The 21,877-nt window shown below is 38.6% G+C and overlaps 1 protein-coding gene across 7 annotated transcripts in view; it reads right to left on the bottom strand.

Moving 5' to 3' along the window:
• Positions 1-21,877, bottom strand: part of PRKN (parkin RBR E3 ubiquitin protein ligase) — a 1,534,725-nt gene that overhangs the window by 751,031 nt on the left and 761,817 nt on the right. The window lies entirely within an intron of this gene.

Genomic DNA, 21,877 nt, shown 5'->3' on the forward strand with positions numbered 1-21,877 from the left:
CCTCTGGAATAACCTCCCAACTTACTCTTAGCCATAAAAACTCATCTGTAGTTACTATATACCCCTTTTGGTCAAGGCCTTTTTCCAAATGCATTGCTAGTTGTCACTTGATAATAATCCCTTGGTGCCAGGGAAGCTCATCTCTGGGAGTCATGTCCCATGCTGAGGAGAAGGTAGTGAGTTTATATGCTAAATTTGGCTTAGAAAAAGACCACATTACACAAACAAGGAGGCTTTCAGGAGGTAACTCTTAGGCAATATATAATGCTAGAATAAGTTTCAATTTCACCAGAACAACGTACATAAGTATAAGCATCAATCAGTATCAAGGAACTGGCATATTGGACTGTCCTCCTTTGTTAGGCATTGCCCATGTATTCTAGGGATTCTTGCCACTTTATTAAAGAATGTAGTAGGACCCCCCAGGATGGGAATTCAATATTCTGTTGATTATTTTGTGGTTCTCCACCCACTGAGACAATACCTCATGACCACTTGAACACATTCTTAGTCCATACAGGCATGTTCCAGGGTATACCCCTCCCCACACATCCCTCTACCACTGACACCCTGCAAAAGTGATCCTCCCTGCCCCAGTTGTGACTCTTCTGCAATCCAAAACCTACCCCAAAACAAAGTTAAATAAATAAATTTAAAAATTAAAATTTTTAATGTCTTTCACTCCTGTAAGGTCTGTTGACTTTTACATACAGTGACAATTTCTTCTATATGTTCCCCCAGTGTCTCATTTTTTTAAACTTTATTTTCAAAGAAGATTTAGTTAACATAAAAGTAACGGATAAAATATAGGGGATTCCTGTATACCCTATCCCCTATGTCTCTCACAATTACCCCTATTAATAACAACTTACATATGATACATTTGCTACATTTGATGAAGAAATGCTGAAGCATTGCCACTAACCATGGTCAATGGTTTACATTATGGTGTATATTCTGTACTGTACACTTACATAGGTTCTAACAAAATGCATAATGGCCTGTATCCATCATTGCAAGATCATGCAGCACAATTCCAATGTCCTAAAAATGTCCCATGCTCCCTTCTCTTCTTCCCTCTGCCTACCCTCAGAACTCACAATAACCACTAGGTTGTAGTTTTTGAAGAATAAGGTTCACAGTTACATGCATTAATATTGAGGGCTTGACATATTGTAGTGTCTTCTTTTGTTAGGCATGGTCTATGTTCTTGAGAGATTCTTGTGCCTCTATTTGAGAACCTGGCAGAACTCCCTAGGATGGAAGTTTAATATTTTCTTGTTTATTGTGTGACTCTCCAACCACTGAGTTAACACCCTATGACAAGAAGAACACCTTCATATTCCATAGAAGCATGCCCCAGGAACACCCTGTCCCAAATACCCCCCCACCCCCAATGCCCTGCACCAATTACCCTCCCCTGCCATATTTGCTGAAAGAACATTTCCACCATTGTGATAGTAACCGCAGCCTTACAAGTCCCCAGAGTTCACCTGCTCCTGCAAGACTCTACATGAAGTATTTTTCTTTCCATAGCAATAGCTGGGCTGATTTTTTTTAAGAGCTACTGGGGACTGAACCTGGGACCTCATACACAGGAAGCAGGAGCTCACTGACTAAGCTAAATCTGCTCCCATTGACTGAATTTTTTAGTGTGCATACTTTGTGTGAATTTAAGATTCCTATGTTTGTGGATACCCTAATCTATAATTTAACTACCGTATTCATTTTGATAGTTTCTAAGCTCATTATGACAAAATACCCAAAGTTGATGCATTGCAACCGTTCAGGAAAGTAAACTATTTTTAAGTTCCTTCTTGTCATATATCCTGCCTGAAAAGTGCGCTCTTTCCAATTTATTTTCAGTTACTCCTTGCTGGCATGACAAACCTTTATACATTCTGCTATAGATAATGTTCCTCAGGCATAAGCAAAATAAATAAGGAACACCTTTTACTCTATTGGTAAACTACAAGTAAAAGCAAAATGGGCAATTTCTTCAAGAATAAGTTCACGTCATTTTCTCTGTTATGCCTTACCTGACAGCCTTACAGGGTGATCACATGAAATTTGTGTGTTTCCATCATATACGCTATAACTCTATGACTCTTACAGATTGAACGGTGTCCCCCAAGTTCAAGTGCTAATGCCTGGCTCTGTGACTGTGACCTCACTCGGAAATAGGGTCTTCGAAGATGAGACCAAACTAGATTACGGTCGGCCCTATTTCTAGAAAACCCGTGTCCTTATAAAGAGTAAAACTTTGACCCGGAGACAAACACAAAGGGAAGACGACAAGTGAAGACAGAGGCAGGGATTGGCATTATGCTGCTACAAGCCGAAGAATGCCAGGGATTGCCGGGAACCATGGGATGCGAGGAGGAGGCAAGGAAGTTTCTTTCCTGGAGCCCTGAGGAAGAAAGCTTGGTCCTGCTGACACCATTGGTTCACACCTCCAGCCTCCAGAGCCGTGCAACAATAAATTCCTGCTGATTTAAGTTACCATGTTTGTCACAGCAGCCTCAGGAAACGAAGACAATTATGACCGATAATATTTTTTTTTCACATCTGCCATTCTGAACAAACTTCAGAGAGGAATATTTCTATATTCCCCAGACCTTAGCAAAGTTGCTGCTATAGACTCAGTGGCTGTTAATGATTGAGGAATAAGGAAGAAAAGAACAGAGAGAGGAAGAGAAGACCGGGGAGGGAAAAAAGGAGGAAGGGAACAGGGAAGAGATCAATTATATTAACTTGCTGTGCAAGAGATATACATACTAAACACTTGCATTTTTCTAAGATTTCTCTTATTTCTAAGGTAAAAGAACAAGTCACCATGGCATTGAAAAGACACGCAGGGGAAGCGGGTGTGACTCAACTAGTAGAGCATCCACCTACCATATGGGAGGTCTAGGGTTCAAACCCCAGGTCTCCTGCCCCGTGTGGTGGGCTGGCCCACGCGCAACGCTGCCACGCGCAAGGAGTGCTTGCCACGCAGGGGTATCCTTCATGTAGGGGAGCCCCACGCACAAGGAGTGTGCCCTGCAAGGAGAACCGCCCTGCATGAAAAAAGTGCAGCCTGCCCAGGAGTGGCGCTGCACACACGGAGAGCTGATGCAGCAAGATGACGCAATGAAAAGAGACACAGATTCCCAGTGCTGGCAAGAATGCAAGCAGACACACAACACACAGCGAATGGACACAAGAGAGTGGACAACAGGGGCAGGGGAAGGGGAGAGAAATAAATAAAAATAAACCTTTAAAAAAAAAGAGACTGATGGGGAGTGGGTGTAGCTCAGTAGTGGTTGAGCTCCTGCTTGCAATGTACAAGGTCCTGGACTTAACACCTATACCTCCCCCAAAAATAAAAGGCACTCTGAGCAACTCTTTTGACCCAGATTCCCAAATAAAGAAAGAAAAAGAAGAAATCAGGGAGCAGACTTGGCCCAGGGGATAGGGCATTTGCCTACCAAATGGGAGGATCACGGTTGACCCCTGGCCTCCTTGACCCGTGTGGAGCTGGCCCATGCGCAGTGCTGATGCGTGCAAGGAGTGCCCTGCCACGCAGGGGTGTCCCCTGCGTAGGGGAGCCCCACGCACAAGGAGTGCACCCCTTAAGGAGAGCCGCCCAGTGTGAAAGAAAGTGCAGCCTGCCCAGGAATGGTGCCGCATACACGGAGAATGACGCAACAGAAAGAAACAGATTCCCGTGCCACTGACAACAACAGAAGCAGACAAAGAACATGCAACAAATGGACACAGAGAACAGACAACTGTGGGGGGGGGGGGGAGGGAGAGAAATAAATAAAACAAATCTTTAAAAAAAGAAAAGAAGAAATCATCATGGTGTCAGGTTTTCTGGATGAAATTTTTTCAGGCTGAAATTTAACTCTTTTAGAAAAGTTAGATGCCATACAATCTGGGTTGTTCATTGATGTGCTATATCTAAAATGTGACTCTAAAGGGTTTTCTTGTTGTTTTCAACCTAATAGAAGCGAGAACAACTGTCAGTTGTCTCCCTCCACCTTGGCAACAAATTATTCCAATGCTTTGAATAAACTGCCCCAACAAGCATTTTAGTTACAACATGAAAACAAGGGCCCTGTTCTGAAATGGAGAGGTTTGAGGCAACAGTGGCCCCAGGAAGATACACTCCAGAGTGCATCTCTGTAGATCATATATATATTTGAAGAAATGTTTCTTTTGGAAGCCATGGGTCTGAACTGCTGTGTGTTCCCTGGGGAAACTTCTGTGTAGGGAAAATGGCTTGTGGGAAATAAGCAGTAGAAGAGAAATTGGGAAAGCTGACTCTGGGCGACTATGTGAAGAAGCATTATTGCTTAGAGGCCCTGGTTACAAGATACAGCAGTGAACTGAAAAAAGGAGACTCTTCCCAATTCCACAGAGCCCAGCGTCTCTTGGAAACTTGGGAGCATCACCTCTGGGGAATTAGGAGATGGGACTCTTGATGTGGATGTTGATGTTTTCAACTGGGACACCACCGGCAAAGCCACGAGGAAGATGACTTTATTGGCTTTGCATGACAATGGACAAAAACCAGAGGAAGCAAGTCCGAAAAATAAGTAGCAGAGGTGATGTGAAGACCAAATAAAAGAGACTGCTTTGAAAGCACATTAGATTAGCTCTTTGGGGGGGGGGAGTTGCAGAAATAATTATTAAGGTGATTTTTGAGAATGAGTTTTAAAATCATCAGATTGAATGTACCAGAAATTCACCTGGTGCCAACTTCTACGACTGTAATTTCGGCACCCAAAGTTAAAGTGTCTGTATCTGTACACAAAGACAACTGCCACTTGCTTTGTCTGGTGGCTCTCAAAGGTGCCCAGGCTTCAAAATCACCAGAGGAAACTCTTCACATGCGCACAAAAAGGCTGCCCCAGAATAGCATGGAGAAATTGCATCATTCGGTCTGACATTTCTATTAGAAAACCACAACAACAACAACAAAACTTGCCGAGTTATTCTGCCTTCCTTTTGCAGAAAACTGGATTAAATTTTACAGGTAAGGATAAGTAGCACAAAACATTTCCTATAAAGGGCCTGCCTTCAAGGTTGCAGTTTCTCTAACTCATTGATAAGGTAAATTGCTAAAGATAAGGGCATGGACTTAACTTTCTGTTATTTCCAAGGGGGGTGATATGGTACTTAGGTGTGAAGAAACCAAATGAAGCAGTGTTTAAAAGGTTCTATTTATGCATTTCATATGTCTCGGTAAGTGCTACTATTTAATCATCTTGTGTATCATGTACTTGTTAAGCTATATCAGCAGTTTTTATAAACTAACTGATGACAAAGTTGTTCATGAGGATTGGCTCCTTTTCTATTATGTTTCTGCCTTATCTTTTATTCCCAATCTTGACGTTGGCCAATTTGCTTTTGGTTTCTTAAACGCTATGTTATTTTTGTATTTCCTTCATTGTCTAGGGTTACCTTGGACGTCGTTTATTGTTTGTCTTGGATGAGGTGACCAACTCCTGGTGAGAATATATTATAATCTAAAAATGCATGAATTTCAACATCTCAGTAATTTATAAAAATAGCAAACGCCAGTCCCATCTCTTACTGATGAGGGGTCAGAATGATATAGAGGCTGGGGTTCATTCCCTGTCACTCCCTGCCTGTCCTGTGTAAGCAAGTGGTGAATGCCAAGGATGAAAAGGATGGGATGTTCAATAGAAATTAAAACCCGAAAGCCAAAATCCATTTTGCTTCCATCATATTTTGCCTTGTGATCCAACTTCCTGACCCCCTGCATTCTTCACTCCAGAGCCAGGCCTCAGCTCCAGGATGTCCCTGGAAGATTAGGATGTCCCTAATCTTCATCCTAGACGCCAGAGTTGGGAATCACCAGAAAGTCTTGCAATCTAAATCCACTACCAATCCACACTCCCTGACTTAGAACCAGGTGCTCAAAAAGCACCATTTTTGGTGCATATTTCACCCTGAATCTCTGGAGCTCTCCCAAGGGTTTTCTCAGAACTTTCATACTCCCCTAAAACTACTTAAGCCTTTTTATTCCTTGATAAATTATTTCACCCCCTACTTTACTAAAATGCTCCTGGTTGTCTATACATTTAAGACATTACTGCTGGGAATCTATTGGGCTCTACACGTAAAACAGTCCCACTTGCTGGAAACATCTCAGAACCTGCCATTAGACCAGGGGGCCTCCTCTTCTCATGTGGCCAGTCTCCACGCTGCCCCTCTACTATGTTGCACTTATTCTCATCTTTGCACCCTTGCATGAAGCCCTTCCCTTTTCTGGAATGGAACCTTTCTTTTGTCCTGACACATATATAATCCCTACTTTTCCCTCCAAGGTTCACATCAGACCCTACATTTGCCCAAACCCTTTTCAGCACATTCCCGGTTCCCAGGGATGTCATCTTACATGAGACAGCTCAAAAGCACTTAGCTCAGCACTTCACACAGATGGGTTTTCTGGGCCCTTGGAGAAGGGCTGATCAAGCAAACCTACGATACGGTATGTGGCTCTCTAGGAACATTCCAAACGTTTTCTACTATTCTCATACCCAAAGCTTTTTTTTAAAAGAAGTTTTTATTGAGATATATTCATATACCACACAATGCATCCAAAGTGTACACTCGATGGCTTTTAGTATAATTCAGAGAGTTGTGCATTCATCACCATAAAATAATTTAAAACAATTACTCTAAAAAGAAAAGTTCCACACCCCTTAGCAGTCCTTCCCCAGCCCTACAGAACCACTACTCTAATTCCATCTTCATAGACTGATTTATATTTACATTTTATATAAATGGAATCATTCAATATGCAGTTCTCTGTGTCTAGTTTCTTTTCATTAGCATAATGCCTATTTTTTTTTTGTCTGAGATTAACATCTTGTAACATTAACATGCATTTGTTCAGTTTCAAAGAATAATGTCAAAACCCAAAATCTTTGTACTACACTCGATCAGCATGCTCAGCCCCTTGACCGTGCCTTCAGCTTTTGTGGCTTGGACTTTCAGTTACACCATTCTATCTTCCCCACACTGTCCCTGCACCTACTCCACCCAAAACCCCACTAATAGCCAAATGCCTAATTAAATGCTCACTTCCTGGGAGGCAGAGGTAGCTCAAGAGGTTGAGTGCCTACTCACATGTACAAGATCCCAGGTTCAATTCCTGGTACCTCCTAAAAATAAAGTCCACTTACTCCACTATTAACACTACAATCACTTAGAGGGGTCAGTCTTTCTGCTAATTCCTATAGCCACACAATTTTTAGGATTCAGAAGTATGATTTACCAACCTTCCTGAATTGTTCTCTTGAAGGAAGTTATTGCAACTGTTTGGGCTGCATCAGAATTTGTGCAGAAATTACAAAGTCTGAGAATGTAAGTACAGCCGTTAGGGTGCAGGATAAAATATTCATAGGTGAAAGATAAAATATTGGTAGGTATAAGATAAAATATGAGAACCTGAGGTTCTAGGCTTATACAAGCCACGGGAGGGTGGGTGCTTTAAGGGAACTGTTTGGAAGGTTCCAGCTTCTGGAAATTGTGGCTATGCAGGAACTGGTACCTGACACCCTCCTGGAGAATAAAGTGAGAAGGTAATCTGTGCTGGGAGGAACACAGGGAGGACACCTAGCACACATTCAAGGGCTGCTGTCCGAGAATACTTTTTCAGATCCATCTGTCTCCCAATTGTACCTCTCCACCTCGAATACTGAAGGAGCCAGAGAAAGAGTGAAAAAGGGAAATAAATTGCCCAGAAACTAGCCAGTGGGTTATCAACCTTGAGATAAGACTGAACTGGGAGAGAAGAACAGGTTCAAATGAGATAAGCAAGTGACATTTTCATATTAAGCAGCTCTGGCCATTTTGAGACCTAAAAACGTACAGCAAAATGAAGAAATCTACTCCAGATTTTCGACAAGGCCTGGAAAGAACAATTTTACAGACTGAACTGAGAGGGCTGAGAAAGAATCAAGTTTCTTTTCCCTTCAAAGTTTGCCTATTTTCAAGAAACTAAAGACAATAGTTACAGAATATATTTTATCATCCGAACTAGATGGATTGTTTAAAAGAATTCCCTGTAGTAGTTGGATAGGAAGCTGATGGATCTTCGTTGAATGATTCTAACACAAGACTGATTCTCTTCACTCCTTTTAACTTGAAATCCTTTTATATCTCGCACAGAGAAGGGCATTCAAAAGAGTCAAGACGTATTTCCACATGTGTCGGGTTAGGCAATGAGATTATAGTCAGAAGATTGCTAAAGAGAGTCTTCTATCTTGTGGGTTACTACATGCCCTAAGGAAATAAGAAGTCAAGAAAACAACAGGTAAAACTGCATGTAAGGACAGTTCAACACCCAGTTAGCTGAAAGCTTGTCCTCCTAGCTACAGGTGAGCTAATGACCTAAGTACTTCAGTGTCCATTCTAAATTCAAAATTAGTGAGGCAGGTGTGCCCAGTGGTTGAGCATGTGCTTCACTTGAAAAAGTCCTGGGTTCAATCCTTGGAATATCCTAAAAAAAAACATTCAAAATTATTTACACTGTCTGGTTAACTTTCTACACATGGATGAAACACCACTGCATTATAAATATTATCTAGTTTGTGACAACCTGTGATGAATGCTAAGGTGGCCACAATCCTCAGAGTTTATAGAGGATTAATTTAAATGTTTATATTTTTTAAAGTCTATTCATCGACCCTCACAACATCTGTCAGTCATTCTGTATAATGTATAAAATTTTAATTGCTGCAGTGCCAGGTCCCATTTTTGAGAACTACTTTAATAATAAAAATAAGCATGTGATGTTTAAAGGAACTGAGCAAAAGCAAGGCAGTTGTGACCCTAGGATTACCTAGTCATAAACATTCCCATAAAAACAAAATCTATTTTGCCCTTTAGAACAGACAGGAAGAAAAAAGATAACGCTTTAAAAAATCACAAGAAAAAGGGAATCCTATCCCACTGTCAAGGCAAATACACTTACACTGGTACAAATTTCTGTGTCCACTTCTGAAACCCAGAATAGACCTGGGTTCTCGAGAGAACCAAATGAACTGATAACTAACATGGACCGAATATCTTACATATATTCTCTCATTAATTCTTCTCAATAACACTGCGTGATTATCTATTTTATTTTATATTTTATTTTTATTTAGAGTTACTGGGGCTAGGGATTGAATCCAGGACCTCATATATGAGAAGCTGGTGCTCAACCACATTGGCTCCCCTGAGTTTTACAAGTGGAAAACCCAAAGCTGAGCGATGTTAAGTAGAAAATGCCAAGGGCATGCAGTAGAGCCAACGGTCACTGTTTCTTTAGCAAATGAGGGCATGGCTCTCAGAACTCAAAGGTCCCATTCAGCCTCGAGAGTCAATGACTCTTGTGATTTTTTTGCCTCTGTGCCAAGCTGTAGAATAAGAAACTATTCTCACAGCTGATTGCTCACCACTCTTCCCTTGAAACAACCCCAAAGCTTGCACATGAAATCACCAAGAGGTAAATATCACAAAAGGAACAAAGCGACATATTTGAAGACCTCTTCACAATGTCTCAAGATAAAAGACACTCTTGATTCTTACTGTAATATAAAAGAAGCTTGACCTGATTTCTCTGGGGTCCTTGCTTTCCCCCTAATCCAACCTTTTTCCCTCCTCTTGGCCTAGAGAAATTCTTTCTACATCTCTCCGCCTCTTTTCTTCTGGGCTCTGATTTCTTTTATCCTTCTGCAATTTCCCCCACCTGTAAACTATTCATTCATACCTTCACTTGTGGTCATAGAGAAGAGGAAGTTGGAAGAGGACTTCTTTTACATCACACATTTATGTGCTAAATGTATAAAATCCAAAAATGTGCTCGTCATACACAACCTACGTAGAATGTCATATTATTATCCATGGTCTGAGGTTCACAATGGGTACTGTGTTTTATATTTACCTGCCTTTGTAATTTTATTATATTAGAATTGATTTGTTTCTTTTCTCTTTTATTAAAAAAACCAGCCAATGATCAAAAGGAAAATAAAGGAGATCATAGATACTTTAAAGAAAAATTGTAAGATCATCTAGCACCAAATCTTCATTTTATAGGGGGAGAGCTTAGGTTGGTTGGCTAATATCTCTTTTTCTTCCAATGAGCATTTATTATTTTTATTGTATTTTTTTTGAAAATACATAGATCACAAAAAATGTTACATTAAAAATGAGGTTCCCACATACCCCATACCCCACCCCACCCCCACTCCTCCCATATCAACAACCTCCTGCATCATTGCATCACATCCATTGCATTTGGTGAATACATCTTGCAGCATTGCTGCACTGCATGGATTATGTAAACTATAGCCCAGTATCTCTTTAAGAAGGCAAAACAGGAACCCAGATTTCTGGGTTCTCATTCACATATGTTCCTTTGTAGTTAAAAGATGATTTCTTTATATGATTGGCTTTTGACTTAGATATCATACCTCATTAATAATTTATCAGAAAACTAGTTTGCAGACTTTAAGAAAATCATATCAGTTATCAATAACTGAAATGATACTGTTGCTTTGACCATTTGTTTTGTGTTTACTTTCTATCTTTTCTATACTGTTTATCTCTTTATCTCCGGAAACAAGAATTGTGCCTGACACTTAGAAAACACTCAGTAAATATTTGTTCAATGCACGGAGCAGTATAAGTAACATAAGGAAGGTATTTCTTTTAATTCAGATCTCCCCTACAAAATGTTATACTGAAACTGTCCTTGGGGAGTAACTGGTCCAAATTCCACTAATCGATGTAATATAGCAAAAGCTATGTTTAAGAAAGATGAAAAATAAAGGGGAAATGGAACATATAATATATAGTTTTAAAACTGTCCTCATATAAGCCTCTCTCAGAACATCATTAGATCCTACGATAATAATAATCACAATTTAGGGAGTGCCTGCTATGTGTCAGGTACTGCTATTTGCTTTCTATATATATTAACTAATATGATCCTCAAAACAACCCTCAAGGCAAATATTTTTATCATTCCCTAAGTTAAAGTGAAGAAATTAAGACCATGTTCAAGGACACACATCCGCACATGCTTGGAAAGTAACTTGAACCTAATTCTTTCTGGCTCCAACGCTTTTAAGGCTATACTCTGCTGCCTTGCAAAATTGATCCAAAAGAGGTAGAGTTAAATAAAAGTAAGCATAGTTCCTGTAAATTATTCATTTCCTGCCTGCCTTCTTTCTGGAAAGTTCCATTTACTTAAGACACTTATAAGATTAATTCCAAGTAGCACCACAGCACTAATTTTAACACTTATCTACTACTAGAATTTAAGTAGAAATAATAATTTTTTAAAAAAGAAATAACTATTGATTTATTGATATACTTCATTGAGAATGAAACATAATGTATATCTGTAACTCAGAGAACATAAGGCTTCTCTGTTTTTGCCCAGGACTCTACCTTGTTTGGAAAGTTAAAAATTAGCCCTGTAAGGGTAGTTAATCCCTTTTATCAAAGAATTAAGATTAAATAGCATTGAACTCCTGGTCATCCAAAAATATTAACAAACAGCTTGCAGTATGTACATAACACAATACTAACGAATTCATTTTTCAGGAAGCTAATTATTCCTACTGTTCAGAAACTCAAAAATTAGATACGCTTTGCCATTATATTACCTATGCTTAGATTATACTCTCCCTTGACTGTAATTCTCTAGCATGATATATTGAACTCTTAACTCTTCCATTAAAAAATAAATTCATCTAATTTAATTTCAGACTTGATATAGAAATCCATATCACGTGGAAAAATTGACCTGTGCAAATAGTACAGGAAAATTTGAAAGCAATTTGGAGCACTTAATGTGTTAGATATTAAATGTGTTCTAATGTGTAATTCATTAGAGTAAGCAAAAACAATGCAGCTTTGTAGACTGAATAAGTAAACAGATGACTAGAACAGAAGAGAGTCTAGAGACCAGCCCCCAAAGTTAATATAATTTAAATGCGGGATTTCAAACCAGTGGGAGAAGTATGTATTATTCAATTAGTGATGCAGAAGAAATAGATTCGGGGGCAGAAATAAATTCCTATGAAACTCTTCATATTAAAATAAAATCTATATAGATCAAACAAATGTTTTTTAAAAAACATGAATAACATTAAAGAACTTAAAAAAAAGTATCTGCAGTGGTCTCATAGTAGAGAAGGACCTTCTAAGAATGATGGCAAAGGCATAACTCTATAAAGAAAACATTTAACTACATCAAAATTTACACCTTAAATAGATTTAAAGCACCATGAAAAGACCTGAAATCACTTACAGGGGAAAATATTTTCACCATATAAGACATACAAAGAATTACTATAAGAAATAATTATAGATTAAGTGTAATTGTAAAGAAAGAAAGCCATATTAAAGAGAAATAAATATATATACGTATTCTTACTAGTAGTGGGATATTTCGCCTAAATTACCAACAAAGACTAAAAAGCAATCACCTAGTTAATGATAGTAGATGTGTAAAAAAAACAGTTTCATTCAATTTTGATGAGAGTAGATACGGACATAAACTTTCTGGAACACCTGTTAGAACTAAGCACCATAACATTCTAAATGTGACTAACGAAGGAGACTCGACCACTGATGGGCCCTTGATATTGATGACTGTACTTATGAACCTTAACTTTTGAAATTGAAACTTAGCCTAGAATTATAGGGTTCCTAAGAGTTACCTTCTGAAAGCCTCCTTTTACTCAAATGTGGCCTCTTTCTAAGTCAAACTCAGTATATAGTTGCATTACTTTCTCCCCAGCAAGGGGCATGATTTCCAGGGATGAGCCTCCCTGGCACCAAGGGAATACTACCAAGCACTAACTAGCAATGCAACTGGAAAAAGACCTTGATCAAAATGGGGAATATATAAAGACAAATGAGTTTATATGGCTAAGAGACTTCAAAGTGAGTCGGGAGGTCATTCCAGAGGTTATGCTTATGCACGCCTCAGCAGGATCTCATTGACTGCCAAAGTAAATATTGCCACAAATAGCAGGGCTCCTGAGGGTTCTGGAGACATCCAGACACTGTGGGCAGGGCAGACACCTCATAATTTTGGCACCCTGCTAGTGGGCCCTATTTTGGAATTTATGCTCCCCAGTGTGACAGAGTTGGATTCAGTTGTGGTTTCCCTACACATGGCTCTTCCGCTCCCTTCTATTTGAACCTACAGTAAGTACTTGAGTTGATAGGTGTTTGTCCAAGAGACTTAAATCTTTGGGCTGTCCATGTACCGGGTGTACTCTGAATTTCAACAGAGTTGCAACAACTATACTCTAGTTCATTGGACTCACCCAGGACAACTAACAAGGAGATGATAATGGACAACAATGACTGCAAGGAACAAAGAGAATATGCAACTGCAAGCAATATAGTCCCATCCATCTGCCCCATGGCATCTGTGTTAGTCAGCCAAAGGGGTGCTGATGCAAAATACCAGAAATAGGTTGGTTTTCATAAAGGGTATTTATTTGGGGTAGGAGCCTCCAGAAACCAGGCCATAAAACATAAGTTATTTTCCTCACCAAAGTCTATTTTCACATGTTGGAGCAAGATGGCTGCTGATATCTGTGAGGGTTCAGGATTCCTGGGTTCCTCTGGGCTCAGCTCCTCTGTTTCCTCCACAAGGTCAGCTGTAGACTATGAGGCTCTCTAGGCTTTGCCTCTCTCCACAAGGTCAGCTGTAGACTATCACGCCAGCAGCTCTGTCTCTTTCCCTGGGGCTCCAGCTTAAGACTTCAGCATCAAACTCCAACATCAGAAACCCTCAACTCTGTTCTTTGCCATGCCTTTTATCTGTGCACCAAAGGGTGGGGACTCAATCCCCTAATCTTAACTCAATCATGTCCAGGTACAGACCAGATTACAAACGTAATTCAATATCTAATTTTGGAATTCATAACAATATCAAACTGCTACAGGATCTAATGCCCCTCTGAATTAGAGGCACAGTAGGCATCACATCCCAGAATCCTCAGGCTTGGGGAATGAAGGATGGACTGGAGTAGACTTATTGGTATTCTCCTATTGACTTATTGTGATTCTAGCAATGGAAGAACTTTCGTCATTGGAGGCAGTGGCCCCTGGAGGTTCTGAAGGGAGGGAGAGGGAAACACAGATGTAATTTGGGGACATTTTCAGGACTTTGTAGTTGTCCTGAATGACATTGCAATGACAGATACAGGCCATTATATATCCTGTCATAACTTACAAAAGTGTGCAGGAAAGAGTGTAAACTACAATGTAAACATCATTCACGCTTAGTGGCAATGCTCAAAAACGTGTTCATCAATTATAACAAATGCACCACACTAATGAAGGATGTTGTTAATTTGGGAAAATGTGGGAATGGTAAGGAGTTGGGCATATGGGAATACCCTATATTTTTCATGTAACATTTATGTAATCTATCTTTTTTTAAAAATTAAAAACTATATAAAAATAAATGTAAATAACTTTTCTACTTCTAAAATGATTTTCAAAAGATGTGGTCAGACAAGATAATAGAAATGTACATAAGGAAGATCACTAAAGCTGCTTTTACAGTAAATTACTGAGCAGCCTAAATCCTCATAAATAGAGGAATGCTTACAAAGGAAAGAAACATTATCAATCATCAAAAGCGGTAATATTTTGACAATGCTCTTTAATCATTTTTAAGAAATGTGTCACAACAATAGAAGGTGTTGGTGGTGGGGTGATGTATGGGAATTCTGTATGGTATGCATAATTGTTTTGTTAACTCACAACTTGTCAAATAAAAAAATATTTTTAAAAAGTCACATAGAACTTGATCCCTTGACATGGAAAATGAACACAATATGTGAAGTAAAAGATGCTAGTTATACACTAAAATGTGTAATATGAATCCATGAAAAAGAGTGCATGTGCACATGCACATAAAATTTGAAATTAGTCCAGAAGAACATACATCCAATGTTTAAGTGATGATCTCATGGTTCGATCACAGATGAGTTTTACACCCTTCTTTATGTAAAAGTCTGTTGGCAAAAATTTTCCCCACCACTTTTATGCTCTTATAATCAGAAAAGTCTACATTTATTATGAAAATAATTAATTCAATGAAAAGTCTCAATTGTACTTCTAGTATGACATTTTAAAATGTGAGGTATTACAGTGAAAATCACGCTGTCACACGGTTCTCAAACACAACGACAACCATTTTCCTGTCACTATGACTACTTTATTTTTTTCTTCAAGATCAGCTGGTAGAGAACTTTACATCATAATCATGCATTATATAAAATGTAAATTTGGTACATTTTTATTTCAGGAAGCTGCAGATGTTACGGTTTTCTGCAAAGCTATTGTCAGAGCAACTTTACAAATTTGAATCCTCCTAGTTATTTGCCGAAACAGCAATCAAGTATATGGACATTATGGTAAATTGACTCGAGTCCCTGGGGACAAGGTCAGAGAAAAGCTACATTCTGAAATCAAATCTAGTGAAAGTCAACTCATTATAATTACAACAACAATGTGGGTGATAACTTCAGGGTATTGATCTCTTACCATGTCAGTCTCTTGGGTAAGCACTTCATACCCTTTATCAGATTTAATCCTTACAGTAACCTTGTATAAAAGGCACTGGTATCTCCACTTCACAAATGCAGAAACTGACAGGAATGTGAAGATGCTAAGGCCACCAGCTGCTACGTGTCAGACAAGAATTTAAATCAAGTTTCTCTGAGTCCCCTGCCCCAGCTCTTGTCTGCTAGACTACATACCAAGCTGGGCTTTTGCAAAACTGTGACTATAGCTGTAAAAGTAAGCCATCAGATAAAACCATTTATATATATGTTTCTGGTTGATTTCAGAAATATGTACACAGGTCTAAGGGTAGAACTCCATTATGTGGGCTTTGCTTAACATAAACGTGCTTCATGGGATATATAATGGCTGTGAGCACCAATGATACTTTCGTGCAATGTAGAAGCTCAGGGAGAAATGGTTCTTTGAGAGCTAAAATAGTTCATGCTTATAAAGTATGTAAGAAATTCATAAATCAGCGATCCCTAAGGAGAAAATTACAGTGAATGAATAATGTAGGACAAGTCTAGGAACATATATTGAAAACGATGGGATCTCAACAGAACAGCTTTCATTTTGGGGGTTCAGGAAGCTTTATAAGGACCCAGTCCTGAATCCCCACAAAGGCTCAGTGAAATTTCAAGAGTTACGGACAATTTATGTTTTCACAAACGGACAACTGGTAATGATGAGAAGTTAGTTAGCCCGCATGTAGAAAGAGGAGGGTTGCAGATATAATTCCAGCCCTCCTGGAGCCTCTGAGCACATAGCTGCCATCAGCTCAGTCATCCTTAACTGGGGATGGCTCTCAAACAGTCCCAAACTTCACTTCTAACATTTTGAGAAAGAGTTGATGGCACCAGAAAAATGCCCCTGGTCCTCTGGAAACGTTGTCAAAAAGGGATTCGAAGAGAAGGGAAAGGAAACTTTGTACTGGATCATCCAATTCTGGTGATTACAGATAAGAGGGAGCTGTCGATAAAGACACAATTTCAATCAACGCCTAAACAGATTCCTACTGAGGAACATATTAGAGAAATTTGAACAGTTAAGACAGACAACAACCATATGGCTGCTCTTAATGACCCAATAAATACAAGAAAAGCGTGGAGCTTCTAATCAGTTCTACAACTCACATCTCATTTGTATGTTGCTTTTCCAGTTTTAAGGAAGGCACAAAGCCAATCCTCATTTGCATTTATTCACACTTTGCCAGAGATTCAAGAAGTGAGGGGAAAAAAGCAATAAGGAAGGAAGGAAAGAAGGAGGAAGGGAGGGAGAGAAGAAGGAAGGGAGGAAAACATGTAAAAACCTTTTATTTTTATTCCCTTGAAAATTTTCTGTTGTCTAAGATTTTACCCACATCCCATCACTCTGCACCAACCAGCTCCACTGCTCTTTGCCTTCAAAATATATAAACTTAAAGATGGTGAGATTCCTATTATGAAAATTTTTTACATTTAAAAAAACCCATAAACAAAGCAAAAAATAAAAGGCAGCACCTGTATGCCTCTTGTTTCACAGTTGCAGCCAGATTCCATGTGCTTTCCTCACAGGCGTTTCCTCCCCCTTAAGACTCACAAGAAATTCCTCCCTGGGGGCTGTTTCCCTCCCACTCTTTTCCTAGTCAACCCTGACTCAGACTCCAAGTCTCACCTCAGGCTCCCCTTTTCTCAGTCTCCTTCCCTAACGCACAGATAACAGGCCAGGTCAGTGCCCACTTCCATGTCCTCATATCAGACTGCATCTGGGTCTGCCCTTTCCCTCTCTCTTCCTGAGAAGCTGGGGGTCGTAGGGGGCTGAGAGGAGCGCCATAAAAGCAGAGAAGGTAGGTTTTGCCCACCAGAGCCGAGCATACTGTTGGGCAGAGAACAGCAGCCAACAGTAATTCAATGAATGAAAGGATCTTAACTGTCCCTCCCTTTATTTCGGTTAATTCCTCTATCCTACAAAATGCTCCCAACCTTCTCAACAGCATCACCTGTGGAAATTCCCCCGCCCAACCCTCTTTAAACCCTGCCTCCCCCAGGAAGTCTCCTGTGATCATCTCCAACCAGGGAGTTTCCCTTCGCTGAACTCCTATAAGCAGTTCTGTGCTTGAAACAGGACATTTATGACTTGACATTTGGTCTTATCTCCACGGCCTTACACAGGGACAAGTGCTCTCACACCTCTTCATATCCATCTTTATCAACATTTAGCTCATAGTAAAATCATCATTTGGAAATCTATCTGGCCCCACCCTGATACTATGCCCCAACTAGAAAAGCAGAGACTGAAATGGTCACCTTTCTATTCCAGTGTCTATTTGACTGCCTGGAATGGAGGACATGTTCACTGGTTTTTAATTACTCTGCTGGGCTGTCATTTGGGTAAATTCTTTTCTCCACAACTAGATTCTTAGTTCTCAAAGGTCTTTGTTTTCTACAGAGTAACAGAACAAATAAATATCTGGATGGGAATCAAATATCTTTCTTTCCAGAAAAAGACAAAACTTAAAAAAAAAATTATATTTGGCTTTTCCAACCTTTAATTTTAAAAAATTCTTCTTCCTCTTATAAAAACATTCAAGATGATCATCACTGAATTTATTTTCAAAAATTCTGAGTATTGAGGGGAATGATCACTACTGACTTTAGGAAGCTCAGATCTCAGGATCAAACACTAGGCTTGTTTTCCAAGTGGAAGTGTTTCACCACTTTCGGGTCGATATCACATTACTGTGTCAACGTTGCATTAAGGTCTAATCAGTTTTGATTTGATTCTCCATATGGTTGTATTTACCATTCTATATCTCAAAGTTTGGTAACACGGCTTCAAGTATTTTCTATTAGATTATCTTAAAAATGAAATTTCATCATGGCCTTTGATATCTTTGGAGAGCTGACTTGACCTGAATAAGAGAGATGATGGCTTCTTAATGACTGGCCATCAAGGAATGATGAAGTGTGGGTGTTCTAGAGTTATCAGTCACCTGCTTGAAGGATCAGGATGGTTATTTCCCAGCTGAGGAGCAGACTTCATTCTTTTGCTCCATTACTCTCACATCTTCCTTCTTTTCTTCTCACTCCATTAGCCTCCAGTGTATCTGCACTGAGGCGATCAGGGAGTGACCCCCAATGCCTAATCCTTACTATTCCCATTTAGGTCTAATCTACCATCCTGATGGAAACATTTGGTGATGTTTACAGAAGTGCTTCATCTTTCTTTGCTCCAGTTCTCAGATTTCATTTATAAATCTATTTGAAATGATCTTTGTACACCCATTGCTACCTTTTCTGGTGGATTGATATATCTTCTTCCCTAATCTAAAATCTAGTGCTCTAGATGCACACCTTCTTCTAAGTAATCATTATAAATTCCATTATTTCTTTTTTGTCCTGGGCCCTTGGGGAAAGCCTTAATGCAACCTTAAATACAGCCTCTTATTGACACATCTGGGTTTTGAATCAATCTATGCAACGACCTAAAAATAAGAAGTAGACTTTGAAGCATCTGGGGAAAATAGACAATTTGTTCATGTCTAAACTGTTGTTTAGAAAATCGTATGCGTGATTTCCTTTCAATGTACATATAATAGATATAAATTATAATACAGAAAATCATAGGTTGTCAAATCTAAAAAATAACTTTCATTCACATCAGGACCTCTCTGGAATGTGGGCACAAGAATTATTTTAACATGGATGAACCTTGAAGACATTGTGTTGAGTGAAATAAGCCAGACACAAAAGGACAAATACTGTATGATCTCACTGATTTGAAACAATTAGACCAAGCAAACTCAGAGTCAGAATCTAGAATATCAGTTACCAGGGAATGGTATAAGGACATGGAGTGGGGAGTTAAGGATTTAAATGTACAAGGTTCCTATTTGGAATGGTGGAAAAAATTTGGGAATGGAAAATGGTGGTGATGATAGCACAACACTGTGAACACAATTAGCACTGAAATATATATATATATGTATATAAATATATGAATATGATTAAAAGGGGAAATGTTAGATTGTGCATATGGTAACAGAATAAAAACTTATAATATTCATGGAACTACTTTACACAGTGAATCTTAAGTTGAACCACAGACTTTAATTAACAGTACAATTGTAAAAATGTGTAACAAATTTTCCACAGCAATGTAAGGTGCTAGTAGTGGAATGATATACGGAAATCCTATATTATATGCATGATCATTCCAAAAAACCCACAACTTTTTTAATAAAGAAAAAAACAATATTATAGAAACTGTACATGTGCTTGCAAAATGGTGTCCTAGGCTACACACAGTGTTACATTTGTATGATCACAATGTGAATACTAGCTGCCTTATGTTGTGTAGATTCTTTGCTACCTGTGTCCTGATTTCTAGCATCTGTTTTCCTTTCCCCAGAGATTAATTTTTCATGTAACAGTTTATTAATAGGCTTTAACATTACCTGTGAAAAGATGACTGCTGCTATAATTTCCTATCAAGTTGCAAAGGAGCCCAGATAAAAAGAGGGATTTTAAATCACAGAAAGAAAAAAAAAAACAGAATTGAATTGAGGGTAGACTGCAACCCTCACATATACCCCTGGCTTGTTAAAAAAAAACTCCCTGAATTTCTATAGCAATTTTAAAATTTGACACATCTTTTCATAGTACATTAATGTGTTTCATGCATAAGCAAAACTTTGATTTTTCTTCAAATTTCCAAAATTTTAGCTAATTCCATAGCAAACATATCTAACTTTTACCCTACCAATTTGAAGGAAAAAAAAACAAAAAACAACTAAAGAAACTTTTGCTATTAAGTACTGCAAACTTGGTTTAGAAATAAACTGTCCTTGGGTCTGAATACTTGATAGGTTTTTGAGAAATGCTGTAAGAAGTTTCTAGTTTGTCACACAAATTGCATGTCAGACAACAGAGAACATTTTGTCATGCTGAGACATCATTCAATCATAATCTGCTTGACTTCAAAGCTTTCACAATTCAATTTTATTTAGAGTTAAGAAAATACGACTTCAGAGAACAGTGTAAAGACAAGGATGACATTTCCCTTTGGCCTAAGCACAGGGTAGAATGAACGGGGAATGGTTTGTACCCCTTTCTCTTCTACCTGTTTCCAGGACCCACCCTCCACGTTCAAGTGCCCCTGCCCCGCTGCTCTCTGCTCTTGGAGGGGACCCTGAGAAGCCACAGGGTAGGGTTTATTTAAATATGCACTTGGAGCTAATCGGACCAATAGTGGGCTCTGTACTAAGCAGCTGAGCTTGGGGGCAACAATGAGAATTTCCGGCTCCTACTCATAAGGACTCTTTGTATGCTGTGCAGGTAAAGACTGTCATTTGTGACTCCTTCAGGGATGCATGATCAACCCAGGGTCTTTTCTTAAAACAACCACAACATAAAACTTTCAAGGGAGTGCATGTAGCTCAAGTGGCTGAGTACCTGCTTCCCATGTACATGGTCCTGGGTTCAATTCCTGGTAACTCCTAAGAAAAAATATATTTTCAATATTATCAGATTCTGGTACACAGTAAGAACTTAAAGTCCGCACAAGGAAAGCATCTCTAATCTCATTTAATGATATTCTAATGAATTCTAAAACAACAATGAAAATAACAAAAAGAAAACCAGATCATTTTGAGGATAGAAATTTGGTGAAACTAAAACATTAATAAGAAAGATTTTGGATAAAAAATAAGCAAATGACATATATATCTAAATCATTCAAGAATACAAAACACTAATTTATTTATTTTTCTTTAGTCAAGATCTCCCAAGAACCTGAAATCAGAAATTTGGACTATGAATGTTAACTTTATTTAAAACAAATGTTTCAACTGAGTTCAAATGGGGGGAAATGAAAAAAAATATCACAAGTTGAGTAAGATGGAAAACTCTCCATTTATTACTCTGAAATAATTATTTATTATAATTCAGGGATGGTTTTTGGTAATTTTATTTGAAATAAAACTTGGGGCTGTTATAAAGGTCCTACTGAAATGTTTTTGAAAAGAAAATGTATTTCATGTAAAAGTGTTTAAACTCCTGTCAAAATCAAATTATCTAACACAGAAAATATTGCATTATATACATGGGATTCCAAGTGAATGTTACTTCTCAAATATATAAAATATAAAGTATTTTATAAGATCTAAAGTAGTGAAACCATGCACCTTTGACCTTTTAGTATATTGATATTTTATTCAGTGATATAAATTAACAGTTTTAGAAGAATATAATGAAAAGCATACAAAATACTGTCCAAAAATAGCCAT

This window comes from Dasypus novemcinctus, chromosome 28 (assembly GCF_030445035.2).
Source record: "Dasypus novemcinctus isolate mDasNov1 chromosome 28, mDasNov1.1.hap2, whole genome shotgun sequence".
In the NCBI taxonomy this organism is placed as follows: domain Eukaryota; kingdom Metazoa; phylum Chordata; class Mammalia; order Cingulata; family Dasypodidae; genus Dasypus; species Dasypus novemcinctus.